Source organism: Sus scrofa, chromosome 11 (assembly GCF_054392235.1).
Source record: "Sus scrofa isolate SSC_HxYL_T2T_F1_AM1 chromosome 11, Sscrofa_HxYL_maternal_Yorkshire_Landrace_v2.0, whole genome shotgun sequence".
NCBI classification, from domain to species: Eukaryota; Metazoa; Chordata; class Mammalia; order Artiodactyla; family Suidae; genus Sus; species Sus scrofa.
Window position 1 is genome coordinate 73,444,912 of NC_139393.1, and position 16,530 is coordinate 73,461,441.

Genomic DNA, 16,530 nt, shown 5'->3' on the forward strand with positions numbered 1-16,530 from the left:
GACAGATGAACAAACTGAGGCTCAGAGAGGTCAACAATTTGCCTGAAGTCGCACAGCTAGGAAAAGACAAAGCCAACACCTGAACTCAGGCACTCCAGCTTTCGAACCAGCTGCCCAACCTCAAGGCTGTGTCGCCTCTCAATAAATCTTACATTGTTTGCAGTCAATTAAAAAAGCAGGGTTACAATGTCTAAATCTGGAGAGCCTATTTACACAGTGCAAATGATACGACTTTAGAGAAATCGAATAATAAAGAGAATGGTGGAGCTGCAAGATTCAAGTCAGGCTTTTCTTCCTCCACCTGACTGCGGTGCCTAGGGGTCAAATGGGAGCTGCAACTTGCCCTGACTGCAGTGGCCTCTTGCTTAGTTTCAGGCAGACGGAACTACTTACTTTGGGAGCAATTGTTCTTTAATTCCGAAGAGTGCCTTAGTGTTCAGGACACTGGCCAGGCTAAAAATGAAGCATTTTTGTTGTCCCCGGTTCTCATTACAGACCTCTCCCTCGGCGGCTGCTATGATTTAACCAGGAGCACAGTTTCCACCTCAACTCTCTTCGTTTCTGTGGCTTAAAGCCAGCCCTTTAAAATCAATTTCACTTGCCCTTGACTCCCGTGGTTGAATTTCTATTTGATTTCTTTTCCTTATTCTTTCTTTCTTTTCCTTAAATCCTGGCTTCCGTCCACAATGGGAGGAGAAATGGGCTTTAACCTTGAAAACTGTTACGCCAGCAGGCTGTAAGGTCATCGGAGCCCTGCGCAGTAACAGGAACCTTGCCAAAGCACCAAGACCCACCCAGAGTCACCAACGGCCACAGGCTGGCGAGCGGCAGCCTGCTGCAACCTACCTGGATCACAACACACGCCTTGGCCACGAAGCCCTGAGACATGGCCTCGGCGTGGTGTGTGGTGTGGGGCTTTTGGCAGAAAGGGGACCTGAGATGGAATCCACAGACAAGCCTGGGGAGGGGAGCGCGGCGGGTCCTTCACAAGCAATTAATGAGCCTGCCTCCTAAGAAAACGATGCTCAGGTTTGGGGCCACCACTCGGTAATACACAGCTCTAATTAGGTTCCAAATCCAGTGGCCCATATGACTAAAGGGTTTATAAATAGAACCTCAGATGTAGAAAACAGAAGCATAAAGCAGAAGTCACGATTAACTGAGTTCGATTTAATTAAAAGTCATTCGAGGTGGTGCTGGCGGGCGCGGGGGTTGCCTCAGCTCAGGCACCTGGGGAGACAACTGTTAGTTCTCGCTTTGAAGCAGAAACTTCAAAACACAATTGTGTTGCTGGAAAAAAAAATATCCCTATATGGAGGGGCGGGGGATGGCAGGAGCTGGTGCAAAGTTCCAGGAACTACTTGTGTGCTAAGGGAACACACAAAGCCCAGAACACAGCTTTTATTAAAAGCACCAATAATTAATTTTTTGTTGTTGTTGGGTCAAAGGTGGGAAGGTGTTTCAAGGCCCAGCCAGGCTGTAGTTGTACCTGCCCAAAACCCCTCATTGAAGGAAGGTCATTTGAAAATGTAGTGTGGATCCTGCTTTGACTCTGCCGCTCAGCATTTCAGGTGACCTTGAGAAAGTCGTGAACGTTCTTTCTCTCCAGCTTCTCCAGGGCCAGGGTCTGTCTTGGTAAACTTGATCTCTAGCTGTGGACACTTAGGTTTTGCTTAATGATAGAAGGGAATGAAGGAAGAATGACAGACTCTCTAAACTGCGTTTTGGTCTTCATACTCTCAATTTCTAGAGTCAAAACTATTTTATAGTGAGCAGAGCAAGAACGTGCTAAACACGGTCACATACTCAGGCCAATGGCTTGATTTGCCCCTGGAGGAGGGGAGGAGGAGTATTTTCACACTGCACGGTTCAGAAATGCAGCTGCATGGAGATAATAAAATGACGGGCTTTATGTCGCCTTTACGAGGGTTTTTAAATCGTGTCGTGACAATGCACCCTCCTTCTGGCGGCTCAGGCTGCCCTGTGTCTTCCGTGCCCCAGGCTTCACCTTCTTCGCATCTTATCCACATCACAAACTCGATTCAAGGTTTCTTCCATAGTGGCTTTCCTCAAAAGAGTCAGCTAAGTGATGTCAGAGGAAGCCACACTGCAAAATGATTTGCAGGGCTCTGAGCTGGTGACGGCTTTGATGAGGAGTCAGTGCAAACAAAGGCAGACGCAAGAGCCAATATGCACAGTGGCTCCTCCGCCAAGGGTTACGGGGAGGGGTCTTTGGAAGCTCTTAGAACCAAAGTGTGCTCTGGGCAGCAGCTGCAGTCGTGTTAGGGGAGATGGGAATACATCCCACCTCGAATTTTAGGCGAAATAAATTGGCCCCGCGCTCTGCTCCGTGGGGCGCCACGTCTGGGGGCTGGGAACGCGTGAGCTAATGACCCAGCTCATTCCCCAGCCACGTACACTCCCACCTCCACCAGCGGCCTTCCACACAAGGTTCTGAATTCACCTCCAGAACAGTCACACATTTTTCCAAGACAGCTACGACAATAACAAATGGAAGTAACTGGATTGACTCTGGGCCGGGCAGGAAGAGAGTTTTGCTTTAGTGACTGCATTTGCCCTCTTGCATCCCCCACTCCCCGTCTCCTGTTCCCGCCTCTCAGAAGGATGCTGCTGAGGCTGATGGCTCCCAGGTTCCCCTCGAGCCTGTCTCCGGTGACAGAATCAGTCAGGTGCAGAGGGGAAGGTGGTTTCCCTTGCCAGCTGGTCACCACAGCCCCCCAGAAACCAGGGACTGGCTGTTGGCCCAACACCTTTCTCCAGCCCCTTCCCGTCTGCATCTCAGAGAAACAGCCTCAGATGAACCAGTTCCCCATTTACTTTGAAAGCAGAATTCAATTCAATTCATTGGTTTCTGAATGATACATTTACTCTTTGAAGGACAGAAATTCAATAGCAGCCACACTGCTAGACCCACAGACACAGACAGGAGGTCCTCTGGCGAGATGACCCGACCCGTGTTCATGAAGAGGTGTCCACAAGCAAATACAAGCCCACTGTAACCTAGCAGGGCCTGCGGGCTCCTGGGCACGAAAGCCTATGTCCCCCATTGCGTTTTAGGCAAGGGGCCTCCTTCAGCCTCCTTGACTTTCCACAGCATTCAAACAGTTGCGCATCAGGGAAGGGAGGGGATGCAGAGACCGACCCGGGAGGAGTCAAGAGACAATAGTGCATCCTCCGGGCAGCATCCTGGTCCCTCCTCAAGGAATGTAGATAACAATATATTTGACTCCTTCCACAGCACTAAACCCCCAACAAATGGAAGACGTTAATGAAGCTTTCCTCATTCTGGAAAGAAGGACTGCCAGAACCAGGCCTGGGACAACGTAACACCAGCTTGGAAAAACAATGCAAGCTTGCCTCTACCCTAATCCTTACCTGCAGCCCTATTTCCCACTCCCCAGACTATAAAACCACCTCCTGTTCTCCCCCAAAGGGGGTACAGTCTTAAGGGCATTTGCCAGCTGTAGCCCTCTTTGCCTGACAAAGCAAAAAAGCTATTTTTTTCCTCCTTCACCCAAAACCATGTCTCTGCGTTTCTATTCAACCCTGGTGGACAGAGGCTGAGTTTCAGCAACACTATCTCTCACAGACACACACACACACACACACACACACACACACACACACACGAATATATTACTAAGGAACAAGTATGTCTTTACTGAGTTTGAGACATGGTATTACCTGGCAGGGGAATTTCCACGTAAGTTCTTTGCATTGATAGGCCTTTAGTAGCAGGCACTCTGCTGGGCTCTGAGCTTTGACAGATGGCCTAGAGCAGTGAGATTAACAGCAGGAGCAAACCCAGCACAGAAAAGGAAGAATTCTGCCCAAGGACCATGGGGAGGCATCCCAGGAGGTTAACAGAGCCTCAAGGAATGGGTCTGAATAATCTTGAAGAAGCGCCTGGCTTTTGTGGGCATAAATTTACTGGTTTACTCAATGAGCTCTTTCCTCTCCACTGTCATGTGGAGTCCCAAGTTAAAGGCCTATGGTAGATGCAGGAAATCTTTGGAGGGGATGAAACTGAGAGAAAGACTTTCCTCTAACCCATCCATAGTATTGGTGGGTGGAACGTGGAGGAAGAAGGCTCAAAAGCAACTTCCTATACTTCCTTGGGCCAAGCGTCATGGAAATGTGTTTCTTTACATTACAAGGCTTGACTGCTTCCTGAAAGAGAAAATTCAAGCCTTTCTCTAGAGAATTCAGGACTTCCATTTCATTTTTTAATTCTAATTTTTTTTTTTTTTTTTAGGCCACACTTGCGGCATATGCAGGTTCCCAGGCTAAGGGTCAAATCGGAGCTGTAGCTGCCGGCCTGCATCACAGCCACAGCAAAGCAGGAGCCAAGCCACATTTGTTACCTACACCACCACAGCTCCCGGCAATGCCTGGGATCAAACCTGCATCCTCATGGATGCCAGTCAGATTCGTTAACCACAGAACCACAATGGGAACTCCAGGACTTCCATTTTTATGAACCATACTTCTCCATTAAAAAATTTTAGATGACATTCATATAAAATAAAATTAACCATTTGAAGTGAACAATTCAGTAACATTTAGTTCATTCACAGTATGGCACAACAACCCCCTCTATCTAGTTCCAAAATATTGTCATCACCCAAAAGGAAACTTCATACCCAGTGAACACGTACCCCCATCTCCCCCCTCCAAGCATGAGGTTGACCTAAAAAAATTTTCTGCCTCTACAGATGCACCTATTCTGAATATTTTATATAAATGGTATCTTAAAATAGGTAACCTTTTGTGTCTAACTTCTTTCATTTAGCATAATGTCTTCAAGGTCGATCCATGTTGTAGCCTGTGTTCATACCTCATTCTTTTCATGGCTGAATAATACCCTGCTGTATTGTAGGGTGTGGAAAAGGGACTAAGGAGCTTGGCGAGGGTGAAGCCATCTTGCTCCGCCGTCCATCCTGGTGAACTTAAGGTGACTCATGTGAGAAAAACAAAGTCATTAGGACTTGGAAAACGCCGCACCCTGATTGTTCTAAAGAAAGTCAAAATAGCTAGATTGTGCTTGAGGTTAATCATTAAAGTAAAAATATAAGGCTTTTTTTTTTTTAACAGCTGTACACCTTTCTGTACCCTGCATGTAACTAAAGATTAATGTAGCATGTCAGACACGTAAGCAAGCACTATGAATGTATCTCCCCCTTTTTGTTCAGGGTCCATGATTGGGAAGCGATTCCCAGTGTAATAAAGCTGTCTGCCACCTTCCTCGAGCGTCCTCTGAGGCGGTTTCTGGGAATTCTACAACAGTATGGATATATGATACTTTGTTTATCCACACATCTGCTGATGGGCATCTAGGTTGTTTTCCAAATGTCTGCCCACTGTGACTAATGCTGCTGTGAATGCGTATGTAGATGTATTTTTCTGAGTATTTGGTTTTAATTCTTTTGGGTATATACCCAGGAGTGAAACTGCTGGATCATATGATAATTCTGTGTTTAGCGTTTGGAGCAAGCAGTGAATTGCTTTCCACTGCAGCTGTACCATTTTACCTTCCCAGCAGCTATGAACAAGGATTCCAGGGTCTCCACGTCCTCATCAACCGTGATCATCTTGTTTTTTGATTACGGCCATCCTGCTGAATGAGAAGTGGCATCGCATTGTGGTTTTGATTTGAATTTACCCAATGACCAATGTTGTTGAGCAGTTTTTCATATGCTTATGGGCCACTGGAATCATTTCTTTTGAAAAATGGCTATTCAAGTCCTTTGGCCATTTAAACAATTAGATGGTTTATCTTCTTATGGTGGAGTCATAAATTTTCTTTAAATATCCTGCAAAGCTAGACCCTTATCAAACATACGATTTGCAAATATTTTCACTTTCTTTTTTAAAAAATTAAAAAAAATTTTTTTTATTTTCCCACTGTACAGCAAGGGGGTCAGGTTATCCTTACATGTATACATTACAATTACATTTTTTCCCCCACCCTTTCTTCTGTTGCAACATGAGTATCTAAACAAAGTTCTCAATGCTATTTTCACTTTCTTGATAACGTCCTTTGATGTGAAAAGTTTTCAGTTTTGGTGAGGTCCAACTTATCTATTTTTTCTTGTGCTTTTGGTGTCATATCTAAGAATCCATGGCCAAATCCAAGGTCATGAAGACTTACCCCTATTGTTTTAAAGAGTTTTATCTCTTTAATTTAGGTTATTGACCTATTTGAAGTTAACTTTTGTATATAATGTGAGGTAAGTGTTCAATTTCCTTCTTTTCCATGGAGGTGTTCAGTTGTCCCAGCACCATTTCTTTTTTACTTCTTTTTTTAGGGCCACACTTGCGTCACATGGAAGTTCCCAGACAAAGGGTCGAATCAGAGTCACAGCTACTGGCCTACATCACAGTCACAACAATGCAGGATCCTCAACCCACTGAGTGAGGCCAGGGATCGAACCTGCATCTTCATGGATACCAGTCAGGCTCCTTACTGCTGAGCCACAATGGGAAGTTCCCAGCACCATTTTTTTTTTCTCTTTGTCTTTTTGTCTTTTCTAGGGCTGCACCTGCAGCATATGGAGGTTCCCAGACTAGAGGTCTAATTGGAGCTACGGCTGCCAGCCTACACCACAGCAATGCCAGATCCGAGCCGAGTCTGCCACCTACACCACAGCTCACGGCAATGCTGGATCCTTAACCCACTGAGCGAGGCCAGGGATGGATCCCAAAACCTCATGGTTCCTAGTCCGATTCATTTCCGCTGTACCACGACGGGAACTCCCAGCACCACTTTTTGAAAAGACAATTTTATTCTTTACTGAATGGCTGTGGCACCGCTGTTGAAATCGGTTGTCCGTGGATGCATGGGTGTTATTTTGGAATCTCCATTCCCATACCCTTCTGTAGTTATAGAACTTTCACAACGATGATTGCACCTACAATCAGTTCCATTTCGATTATTTCTATTGGACACTAGAGGTTTTGTTTTTGTTTTTTTCCGTTTTTGTTTTTTGTCTTTTTGCCTTTTCTAGGGCCGCTCCCATGGCATAGGGAGGTTCCCAGGCTAGGGGTCAAATCAGAGCTGTAGCCACCGGCCTATGCCAGAGCCACAGCAACATGGGATAAGAGCTGCGTCTGCGACCTACACCACAGCTCACGGCAATGCCGGATCCTTAACCCACTGAGCAAGGGCAGGGATCGAACCTCCAACCTCATCATTCCTAGTTGGATTTGTTAACCACTGAGCCATGACAGGAACTCCCAGACACTAGAGTTTTGAGGAATTCCAAGCCATATAATAATGACTTTATTTTTCCTCTTTCCTCCCCTAAAGCATGTCTCAGCCTCTTCTCTTCTGGTGCTACCCAATAGACCAATAAGACTGGAAAAAGTTTTTGAGTCATTTTTAAATAATAAATGTGGCCCTTGTGATGATGTAGCATGTCTAGCACCAAGTCCAGGATGAATGGAAGCCCTCACACATTTCTCCATCTGTCCTCCTGAGCTTCCTTGAAAACAGCTGTTTATTGGGACTTATTTTGCTTCAAAGCACCTCTTCTGACAAGGTTCTATTCTTATGAAATGCCACATCTCCAGCTTTCCTTTCAAATTTACTCTACCCATGACATTCTGCATTTTGCTCCATATTTGTAGTTTTTTGGCCCAAGCTCTCTGACTGATTATTTACCTGTTGAAATATTTACATTGACTCTTTGAGGCCACAGCTGCTCCTGGCAGAATTACCTCTGAGCCCAACAGGGCAGTCTTTGCACCTTTCCAATTGAAAAGGTCAGGTGGATATGGGTACTGACAATTTTTCATTTTGTAACCTCTGTGGAAAGCTAAAGGGGGCAGACTGGAACAAATAAATTAGTGTGAGCTGGCCACGAAACTCACTGAAAACTGCCATGGGAAGAAAGAAGTGGCGCTTGGACTCCAATAAACAAAGAGAGGTACTGGGTGTTCCAATGACAGTTATCAAGCTGTGTCATCATGGGAACTGGAGGAAGTTTGAGTTATTAATCCCTTAAATCTCCTGCAGGCCTGCCCAGGTAAGAGTTCTCAGCTGAGGGTCACTCGGTTTATTCTGATCCAAAGGAGATTATTCACTGATTTATGATGCTTCCCAAATGCTGCTGTTGATGTCCAAGGGCCCGTTCTCTATAAAACGTTCAAGAGCTTTGTGGTCCAAAAGCCTCTAGACGTCTTGACCACAAAGAAGCCTTTATTGGAACGTTGTCTTTCATCTGAAGCCACTTCGTTGTTCGGCTATGAAAAAGGGAAACACACCCGTGCTTGGTTCTAAGATCCTAGGATGGCACTTACGTCATCACAGCTCTCAAATCCTTTCTATGGATGACGGGAAGGGATCCAGGCCCAGCACTGTGGGCCATGAAAGCAAGACCTCTCTCAAACATTCCCTGCCAGACTTGGGAAGAGGTTAATTCTTTTGCAGGTCCTACTTTTAGTCTCTTGGGATTCATAGGGTGAATTACAGAAAAGGAACTTTGTCACGTACGTGTCACAGAGGAAGTCACAGAACACCTAAACTACTCTTTCTAATATGTCAGGTTAAGCAACAGAGAGCTGGCATCTTACCGTGCTTCTTCACCTCCCTTTTTATTTGGCTCCTTTTCTAAAATTAGGCGTCCCCTCTGCCCCTTCCTCCTCTAAGGAAGCTGATTCTCAGGGCTTCTCTCCTGGCTCCCCCATCTCTTGAGCCAGCCTGAGCTTCCTCCTGCACCTGCCTCCAGTTATCCCTTCCGGGAACACCTGCCTCCTTCGAATTCCAAAGCATCCATTTCTCCTATGACATCTTTGATGACTCCTTCTCAGTCCTTCATTAGTTTTTTGTCTTTTTGATGCTGAAGGTATATTTTCTCCAAAGTTCTGAGCTTCTTTTTCTCTTCTTCTCACCCTACATATTCTTTCTGGATGATTCCATCTCTACCCGTGGTTTTCATTATCACCTATGTTCTTAAGTCTCTCAACTCTGTAGTTCTCACCTGTCTGCCAAACTCCCGGCCTATTGCCAATGGCTTTCTGGTCACCACCAAGGAATACCTCATATAAAACTCATGCTTAAGATGTTGACAATAGACATTTACATAAAACATTCTTATTCTCTGAACCCTACCTTGGTTAAAATTAGTCTGCTACATTACTGCCTTCTCCCATACCCCACCCACTTTCCAAATGCTGCTAACGGCACTTGGAAAATATGCTCTCATCTTCCCTACCTATTCCTCCTATCACTGCATCACTGAAGGCCACAGCAACCCTGCAGGATTCTAGCCCACAGCCCTTAAACTCCGGGAGGGCAGGAATTTTTGTCCATTTTGTTCACGACTTCAAAGCTTAGCACAGTACCTGGTACAATGTAGTGATGACTTAGGGAAAACGTGATTTTCCTAGATTCTCTCCCCTTGTTTTTTGTTTTTTTTTTTTCAGCAACATACACAGCACATGGAAGTTCCAGGGCCAGGGATCAAATCCCCACTAGAGCTGCAACCTAGGCTGCAGCTGCAGAAACACCCGATCCTTCACCTACTGCACCGGGCCAGGGATTGAACCACTGCTTCCGCAGAGACAAACCAGGTCATTAACACACTGCACCACAGCAGGAACTCCTCTCTCTGCTGTAGTTCATTCTACACAACCATCAGAATTGACCAAAACAAAGACAGTCATGTCATCAATTCTCCAGAGACTTTTCACGATCACCTCCCATTTGCTACAGAATGAGAACCATCACGTAGAGTTCAAAGACTCGAGCTCTTTCACGAAGCGTCCCTAATTTATTTCTGAGAACTCACTTCCAGCCACAATCTGCAAGGACCCTACTCATTGCAGAGACTAGACTATTTCCATGCCTTTAATGTGTCATGTACATTCTCATTTCTTTGTCTTTGCCTCATATATATATATTTTTTTTCCTGCAAAACACTCCCTTCTCTCCTTTGTATCTGATGGTCTTTTTATCTGTGGTCCTTTGAAAGATCAGGTTTAGAAAAAAGTCAAGAATAACAGGCAAACAAACTTAATATAACTTGCGGTATAACTAAAGGTTAGAAAAAGACAAAAAGGCTGCCATTCAGAATCCTTGTCTTCTTTTTTCTTTTCAGGGTTGCACCCTCAGCATATATAAGCTCCTGGGTTATAGGTCAAAATGCCAGCTTCAGTTGCCTGCCTATGTCATAGCCACCACATCGCCAGATCTGAGCCATGGTTGCAACCTATACTGCAGCATTGCAGCAACACCAGACCCTTAACCCACTGAGCCAGGCCAGGGATCCAACCTACATCCTCATAGAGACAATGTCAGGTTCTGAACCTGCTGAGCCGTAATGGGAACTCCCAGAATCCCTGTCTCTAAAAATGACCCTTGTAGCTTCCTGCATCCTTAGGACCCAAGCTCCCTCTCAATCACCTCCACACACCACCAGCAGAAACAAAGGGAAAGGACAGAGAGGGCCTTACACCTCACTCTAAGCTTTCTGAGACCAAGGAGAAACAGGAGCCAGGGCCAGCCAGAGAATGCGGGGCAGGCAAGATTTCCAGGGATGCGGGGATTTAAACAAAGAAAGAAGGCAGGCTTTAGGGCCAGGCCACGGTGCGGAGGGGGAGAGTCTGATGGCTACTCCCTGGAGCCTGGAGACAAAGCCCACATGCCGGTCTTCAGGTGGAGGCGGTGGCGTGGCAGGGAGGGGCACCGGGAGGCCTGGCTTAGGACCTTCACAGACCTGCGTGTGTACGAGGATCTGCCACTGCCAGCCTCCCACTTTTCTCCTGCTCTGCACAGTTCCATTCTATTACTGAGAACTGAAAGCAAAGCACTTTAACTTTTCTGGAGTGTGTGTGTGTGTATTCACATGACACCATGCCCTGTGCAAAAGATGGAGACTCGATCACGCCTCTCGAATCCCTTGTAAATCACGTACAGGCACTTTGGATCATTCCGCGCAGTCAGTGGGAACCACAGAGAGCACAGCCAGGGTGGGGTGGGGTGGGGTCACCCAACCAGCTAACCAGAAACACTGGTTTCCCTGACTGCTTCCGGGAGCCCCAAAGACACAAAGGCTGGGGACTCCGCTCCGGGCGATCCATTTCCTGCTCACACCGCCCCACGCCGTGCCTCCCCAGCCCCAACTGTTGCCTCCGTCCTCTGGCTCCTGCCTGGCATTCATAGGTCTCTCTGCTCAGCTAGATCCGGGCTTCATCGGGAGCAGAGCTGTTGACGCTGCCGCCACAGCGCGGGGTCTCAAGCCTTGTGGCCACTCAATAAATAGCATCGACTTGGCTTTTACAGACGCTGTCGCCGAGGCCCAAAGCAGCTAAATGGCTTCGCTGGGGCTCCCAGACTTGTCAGTGGCTAAGCCGGGACTGGATGGTGGCAGCTCTTTCTTTCAGAGGGAAAGCTCACTGTTTTCAGTCTAAAATGCTCAGTCACATGCATCTATTTGCTCACAGTGAAGCTACAGAATGTGCACGGAGCTGATTTTCTTCAACCACATTACAGTCTAATGCAGTTTTCAAATGAGAGGCAGTGTCATGCAGTGAAACAGAGAGACCTTCTGATTAGGAGCTGGATGCAAGGCCCTTCACCTCCTTTCCTCATCCCTGACAAGGGGATACCGGTACCCACCGCCCAAGGATGCTGCAGGATTAAACAAGACGGAGGGAGGTCCAACAGTTAGCTATTCTTTAAGTTTATTGTTTGGGGAACAACTGCATCAGCTACTCATTGGCTCTACCTAGGTTTTTTTCTTAACAATATGCAAATGTATTCAAAATGAGACAAGAAATCACAACACACTACAAAACATAAGAGCTAAAATTCACCCCCAAAATCCTGGGGAAAAAAAATAGTGCAATATTGATGCTAACTCCCTGATTCAACTTTGTTACACCTTTTTCTACTTTTTCTATTTTGTCTAAATACTTAAAAAACTTTTTTCTGGGAGTTCCCTTCGTGGTTCAGTGGTTAACAAACCCGACTAGGATCCATGAGGATTCGGGGTCAATCCCTTGCCTCACTCGGTGGATTGAGGATCCAGCACTGCCGTGAGCTGTGGCTGTGGATGTGGCATAGGCCAGCAGCTGCAGCTCTGGTTCGACCCCTAGCCTGGGAACTTCCATATGTTGCAGATGCATCCCTAAAAAGCAAAACAAAAACAAAAACAACCCACTTTTTTCTATTGTGGTAAAACATATATAAAACAAAAGTTCCCATTTTAACCATTTTAAGTGGACAATTTTGTGGCATTAATCATATCCAAAGTGCACAATTATCACCACTGCCTATTTCTACAACTTGACATGGACCACATAGGCTCATGGACCTTTTGGACAGGAACAACTTTCAGGGACCTTCTGGCGTGGCCCAAATAGCTTATGGACTTTTTGAACAGGACCAAAGGTCCTCCAAGGCTCGTCTTGCCATATGCTCATGACTATTTTCCAAGTCATCGCCAAACTGAGACCTGAAACATTCTAGCTCATTTTGCTTGAAATTGGTCACGAGTGCCTTGGATCTATTTAATGGGAGTTGGAGAGCATTTAATGTGAGTTAATGTGCATTTCTTCTCTGGCAAATCATCTGTCTGTGCTCTTTGCCCAGTTTCTCTAAACTCTCTCTGGTATGTTGCTGATTCCCAACATATTTTATATAAAGAGTACTTAGATCATTTGTGACATAAGTGGCGTATTGGTAATAATGCTAATACTTGAAAAGATGGCAGCTGCTTGGGGCTTGCCTTCTGTAAGTTCAGAAGAACCCTGCATCGTAAGAATCCTGCTGGACACTGGCGAGAGTTAGCAAAATAGCTGTAAGTGGGGTGGGGAGCTTCAGAGGAGGTTGGGGCACTGAAGCAGCACAACTCTCCAGGCTGGTTGCCATGTCCCCCACCCCACCCCCACCCCCCAGAAGCAGCATCTCCACTCTGCTGGGAGGTTTGGAGAATTCCCTCTGCTGCCCATCTCAGCTCCTCTCTCCATCTTACCTCTGCCTCTGCTTGACTCTTCGTAACTATAGAAGTTAGGAGTCTCACTGACTACAGAAGGCCCAGGGCCTCAGAGGTAAAGCTGGCATAATGAGGATTTGCTAAATCTGACCTTTAGGACAAATGCCATCGGCAAATGCAGTATCTTCTTAACATCTGTTTTGAATGCGAGACACAGATCATTCCACTTTATGTAGTTTCCCAATCAGATCTGTTCTACCAGAAACCTATTTGTGATTTTTGAGTAGTTAATAATATAGTACCTTGTTCTTGTCAGATCCTGCTAAAAGCCAGTGCATTAACCTCCAGAGAACTACTGGAAATTTGTGACCAGAGCTTGTGTTTGTACTTAAGGCTGAATACATGTAAGGCTAACCGTAGGATCATGTAACCATCATGCTGCAAAAATCCTACCTGTCTCTATGTTACTTTGAGGGTATTTTACCCTTTCTCCTGGGAGAGGAAGGTAGTCTTTCGGCCAATGTCTGTTTACTAAATGGCTGCAGAGTGTGTATCTCATTTAAGAAGTGCTTGGCACTTAATTTCTCATCAAATCCTCAGCTGGGCAAGTGTCTGCCCAGTCCCGAGCCCTTCTTCCTTGGACACAAAGTGTAGAATTATACAAGAGAACCTCCAGACATTCTTAGAAGGTTGGTGTTTCTGATTGGGCAATTAATTAGTAACCTTCACTACTTGTGTGCATCTTATACGTAGCAGAGGGAAGGTGTTTATACGCCCTGCATAGCCAGACAGGACAATCACCTTTCTCGGTTCTATGAGCCCCAGTCACACATCAGGTTCCTCTTATGCCATGGCTTCAGTTCTTGATTCTACTGCTGTTTGTCTTCCTAGATGGGGAAAGTGGGCATTTCTTTAAAAAAAAAAAAAATGGGGGCGTTCCCATCATGGTACAGTGGAAACACATCCGACTAGGAATTATGTGGTTGTAGGTTCAATCCCTGGCCTTGCTCAGTGGGTTAAGGATCTGGTGATGCCGTGAGCTGTGGTGTAGGGCCAAAGACGTGGCTTGGATCCTGCGTTGCTGTGCCTGTGGTGTAGGCCAGCAGCTGTAGCTCTGATTTGACCCCTGGCCTGGGAACCTCCATATTATGCTGCAGGTACAGCCCTAATAAAAATAAAAATAAAAATAAATTTTGGATTTCCTATTGTGGCTCAGCAGGTTAAGAACCAGACTAGCATCCATGAAGATGCAGGTTCAAATCCCTGCCCTCACTTAGTGGATTAAGGATCCAGCGTTGCCACCAGCTGTGGTGTGCTTCACAGACGAGGCTTGGTGCTGCTGTTGCAGTGGCTGTGGCCGAGGCCAGCAGCTGCAGCTCCAAATCAACTCCGAGCCCAGAAATTTTCATAGTCGCAGGTATAGCCCATAAAAAAATAATGATAATGAACAAATAAATAAAAATTAAATTAAAAAATATTTTCAAGGAGTTCCCGTCGTGGCGCAGTGGTTAACGAATCTGACTAGGAACCATGAGGTTGCGGGTTCGGTCCCTGCCCTTGCTCAGTGGGTTAACGATCCGGCGTTGCGGTGAGCTGTGGTGTAGGTTGCAGACACGGCTCGGATCCTGCGTTGCTGTGGCTCTGGCGTAGGCCGGTGGCTACAGCTCCGATTCAACCCCTAGCCTGGGAACCTCCATATGCCTCGGGAGCGGCCCAAAAATAGCAACAATAACAACAACAACAACAACAAAAAAGACAAAAGACAAAAAAAAAAAATATTTTCAAGTTAGAGAGGTATAGAAGAGGTATACAATAAAATATCCAGAGTTTAAATCTCGCTTGAAGAATTTTGATGCATGAGTGTATCTGCGTAACCACTGACGGCAAAGGAAAACACGTTCCTCCGCTATCTGCAGTGACACTGCCGTGTCACACTGCAGTGGCAACAGCAGATCCTTAACCCGCTAGGCCATTAGGGAACTCCTACACTGGTCTCAGATGATAATGTAAGCTGTATGTCTCTGGAGATCTCCTTTACCATAGAAGGAAATTTCCTCTTTTTAGGTTTCCAAGAATTTTTTTAAAAATGGACAAATGAGTATTGAATTTTGTCAGATGCTTTTCTGTACCTGTTGAGCCGATGATGTGATTTTACTCCTTTATTCTATTAATATGCTTAAGTACATTGATTTTCAAATGGCCAATCAAACTTGCATTTGTAGGATGAAATCAACTAGGTCATTTTGTTTTATACTTTTATATGCTGTTGAACATCATGTGCAAAAATTTTATTAATCAATTTTTCATCTGTGTTTCAGGAGAAATATTGATCTATAGTTTTTTGCGTTGTTTTATTTTTGTCTTTTTTAGGGCCACACCCGCAGCACATGGAGGTTCCCAGACTAGGGGTCTAATCGGAGCTGTTGCTGCCGGCCACTACCAGAGCCACAGCAACGCCAGATCCGAGCCGCACCTGCAGCCTACAGCACAGCTCACAGCAACGCTGGATCCCCAACCCACCGATCAAGGCCAGGGGTCGAACCTGCACCTCATGGTTCCCAGTCGGATTCATTTCTGCTGCACCATGATGGGAACTCTGATCTATAGTTTTCATGTTATGGCTTAGTCAGGATTTATAGGATAATACTGGTCTCACGGAATGAGTTTGGAAGTTTTCTCTCTTTGTCTTCAATTTTCTGGGAAGTTTATAGAGAATTTATATTACTTCCTCAGCAAAATATTTATGATTCACCAGTGAACCCATCTACTCCTATATTTTTCTTCATAGAAAGGTTTTTAATTATGAATTCAATTTCTGTAATAGATAAGCAGCTACTTAGGTTATCATCTTAAATAAACTTTGGTAGTTTGTGACTTTCAAGGAATGTATTTATTTCATTGAGGGTGCCAAATTTATTGCCACAAAATTATTTATATTATTTCCATATTATAATTTTAACAATGAACTACCAATAGTGATGTCCCCACTCTAATTCCTGATATTGATAATGTATACTATTTTCTCATTTTTTTCTGAGCCATCCGGCTAGGAGTTTCTCAATTTTTTTTGGTCTTCCCCAAGGAGTCAGCTTTTGGTTTCATTAATTTTTTTTTTTTTTTTGGCATTTTAGGGCTGCACCCACGGCATATGGAGTTTCCCGGCCTAGGGGTCAAATCAGAGCTACAGCCACAGCAAAGCCAGATCCGAGCCACATCTGCAACCTACACCACAGCCCCTCCTCTCAGTGTACACCTACCACTGGCTTCACTTCATGACACACAAATCCCACTGAGTTTGTTTGGGGAGGTCTTTGACTGCCTGGGACAGTTATGAGGACTGTTTTTTCAATCGACGTGCAAATGAAGAGGAGTTTATATCTTTTTTTAAATTAGACCTTAAATATTCATTACAAATAGCGGAAACTGTCAACGAAACATGCACTTAAAAGTTTTCTGTACACTTTAAGCATTGGGGATCTCTCTGATTCTTTCTAAAACTCATCTGTCCTTGAGACTACTTGGTTCAGGATGGACCAGAAATGATGAGGGCACTGCCTCTGGTTTGGCTGAG

General features: G+C 45.4%; 1 protein-coding gene across 3 annotated transcripts in view; it reads right to left on the reverse strand.

The window, feature by feature from the left end:
- The window catches only part of OXGR1 (oxoglutarate receptor 1), a 177,253-nt gene that overhangs the window by 60,715 nt on the left and 100,008 nt on the right, over positions 1-16,530 (reverse strand). The gene's annotated exons all lie outside the window — the stretch shown is intronic.